At 50.1% G+C, this 3,141-nt stretch overlaps 1 long non-coding RNA gene across 1 annotated transcript; it reads right to left on the bottom strand.

The window, feature by feature from the left end:
• Positions 1–541: 541 nt before the first annotated feature.
• Positions 542–3,118, bottom strand: LOC119469754. The gene is made up of 3 exons (XR_005198601.1): positions 2,448–3,118; positions 889–1,025; positions 542–632 (listed from the first exon to the last, which is right to left on the bottom strand). It is a non-coding gene; the product is annotated as an uncharacterized LOC119469754 (long non-coding RNA).
• Positions 3,119–3,141: the final 23 nt, after the last annotated feature.

Here is a 3,141-nt window from a genome sequence, read left to right as displayed (position 1 = left end):
AGCATTCCCCTTTTCAAGTCTTTGCATGCAGTAGAAGGTGGTCCTCAAAGGAAGTACCAGCTGCTAAAGAAACTTCCAGGAAGAAGGAAGATTGCCTTTACTAAAGAAAATCAGCTTGAAATGTTTTAAAAATATGCAGAATGTTTGGAAGCTCTTCCAATATGCTTACGTTTAAGGTAAGCACAGCATGAATAAAATTACACTACAGGAAAAGAAAAAACCCAAAAAGTTTCTAAAGTATTTATTGGAGGAAACACTTTTTTTACTGAGAGAAGGAGAGAAGGAGGAAGGGAAGATGAAGTTTGATGGAGGAGTGGTAGTGCCTTGGCCCTTAGCCTCTTAATATTTTGAGAACATGACCGTTTTCTGGTTTAACAGTGGTCCCAGGTTGAGTCTCATCTGTACACTGCTGGGAGTTGAACATGACCACGCATGTCTGCAGAACTGGTCTGTAGGCTGGACTATCAGGAGCCTATCTGCACAGTGCAGAGAAGAGTAAGAAGTCTGCTGAAAGACACTCATCCTCTCATCCTCTGGAAACTCAGCAGGTGGCACGCATCAGGGGGAAAAAGCCTGAGCTCACAGCATGGGGTCTGTCAGACCTCTTCCCCGTCTCCGTGCACACACATGTCCTTCCTCCCCTGAGGAAGAAGGAAGGATTACATTAAAACCCATTTCATCTTTATTCCTACAGCCAGGCTTGGGCCTGAAGATGGTGTGGCATCGCTGTGACTCTCACGAGAACTTCCTTTACATTTGTGCCCATCTCTCCTTCTCTGACAGCTGAGAAACTCTCCTGGTCCCCGAGCAAACCAAATGGTCATCAATACTCAGAAGTTCAGAGCTCAGGCTGCAGAATCAGGATCTCTGGGTTTAATCCAGCAGCACCAGTTTACTGACCTGGCATTTACACTGGTTTCCTCTTCCACGAGGTCAGACATCCACTGGGGCTCTGGAGCACGCCATGCCACCTGCAGTACGGAATTACAGATCTTCGCAAACAGCTTCTTATGTGCTACTGGGCTCTGGTAGAGTCAGAATGTGTGGTAGGCTGGACGTGGTGGCTCACACCTGTAATGCCAGCACTTTGGGAGGCCGAGGGGGGCAGATCATGAGGTCAGGAAATCTAGACCATCCTGGCCAATATGGTGAAACTCCATCTCTACTAAAATACAAAAAATTAGCTGGGAGTGGTGGCGTGCTCCTGTAAGCCCAGTTACTTGGGAGGCTGAGGTAGGGGAATCGCCTGAGTCTGGGAGGCGGAGGCTGCAGTGAGCCAAGATTGCGCCACTGCTCTCCAGCCTGGTGACAGAGTGAAACTGTGTCTTAAAAAAAAAAAAAAAAAAAGAAAGGAAAGACAGAATGCATGGCTGTGGAGCACCAAAGGACCATGCACCAGAAATGGCCTATCATGAGCGGATTGTCAGACCCACCAAATCACGAAGTCAGAAGGGCCCAGCAGCAGTCCAGCATAAGCTGGAAACAGTATATCCTAGGGTGGCCTGAGGCATGTGGAAGCTGCATGACAGGGACCCCAGACACTGATACCACCACTTATGGCTACACTAGCTGCTCCTCCAGCTGGTCCCTGTGGCCATACAAAGGGATCCCAGGTGACAAGCTGAAGGAGAAGAAAAACCAGTGTTTGGTTTACAGGTAAGTTGGCCCAGTACTGGGTACAAACCACAAATAGATGCAGCGGCATTATAACTGCATTTGGAGGTGGCCTTGAAGACAGTCACCGGGGAAAGTCTTCCCAAGGGGCAAAGTATGGGCTGGTTGTCCACTGTGTGGAAGGAGAAGTGGCCGAAGGTGAAAACATATACATATCTTCTGGTCAGTGGCAGGTCACCTGCACAGATGGCTCACCACTGGGGGGGGCATTTTATTTCCCATCCCCACAACTCTGGGCTTTGCAGTGTTAGAGACTGTGGTCCCCAAAGCGTGCATATTCTTTCTAGGAGACTCAGTAAAGGTCCCAGTGAGCCTTGAATTTTGGTTTCTGGCTGGGTGCTTTGGACTCCTTGTGCCCAGGGGCCAGCAGACAAGAAGAGGAGTTGCTGTCTTAGCAGGGATAAGTGGCCCTGATTAGCAGGGGAAGATCGGGTTGCTGTTGTGTAAGACCAGGAAGGGAAAATGGGACTCCAGCGATCCACTTGGCACCCATGTGTACTCTCTTGCCCGATTGTGACTGTAAATTGACAAGAATAGCAATCCTGGCCTAAGGTATGAATGGTCCTCAGGGGCCCAGACCCCTTTAAGCAGGATGGGATCATGTTTAGGTTCCTTGGGCGGCTGTAACAAAGTACTCAGACCATAGAAATTCATTTTCTCTAGAAGTCTGAAAACGCACCGTCAGCAGGGCCACACTCCCTGTGAAACATGCTGAAGAGAGTCCCTCCTTGCTTCTTCCTGCCTCGGGGAGCTCCTGGAAATCCTTGACTTACAGATGCATCACTCCAGTCGCTGTCTGCCTTCACACCTGCCGTCTTCCCTCTGTGTTTCTGTGTCTTCTTCTGTTCTTATGTGGACACCAGTCATTTGGAATCGGAGCCTCCTCTCCTCCAGTTTGGCATCATCATGACTAATCACATCTGCAAAGACCCTGTTTCTAAATAAAGTCATGTTCACAGATGCCTGGGTTAGAACCTCAGCATACCTTTCTGGAGGATACAGTGCAAAACAAAACACCAGGTAAGCCATTGAGAGCAGCAGAGGGGACGCTGACCAAGGAGAGGGGAAATTATAAAGTACAGTGGGGGAGGAAGGTGATGAGGGTGAGTTGCAATTGCATGACAGGCCACAGCTTGTGCCATTGACCCCCGTTTCTCAATCTCCCCTCAGAAAGGGAGGCTCAGGGGAACTTCAGGGAATCTTCTCCATGTACATGTATGGAGGTGCATTGGGTGGACATAGCCACCATGGAGGTGAGCCCCCCACACAGACCTCAGCCACCACGGAGGTGAGCCCCACACACAGACCTTAGCCACCATGGAGGTGAGCCCCACACACAGACCTCAGCCACCATGGAGGTGAGCCCCACACGTAGACCTCAGCCACCATGGAGGAGAACCCCACACAGACCTCAGCCACCATGGAGGAGAACCCCACACAGACCTCAGCCACCACGATGAGAACCCC

This window comes from Cebus imitator, unplaced genomic scaffold (assembly GCF_001604975.1).
Source record: "Cebus imitator isolate Cc_AM_T3 unplaced genomic scaffold, Cebus_imitator-1.0 Scaffold20, whole genome shotgun sequence".
Taxonomy (NCBI): domain Eukaryota; kingdom Metazoa; phylum Chordata; class Mammalia; order Primates; family Cebidae; genus Cebus; species Cebus imitator.
The sequence above is the reverse complement of the archived record's forward strand: the minus strand, read 5'-3'. Positions and strand labels throughout refer to the sequence as shown.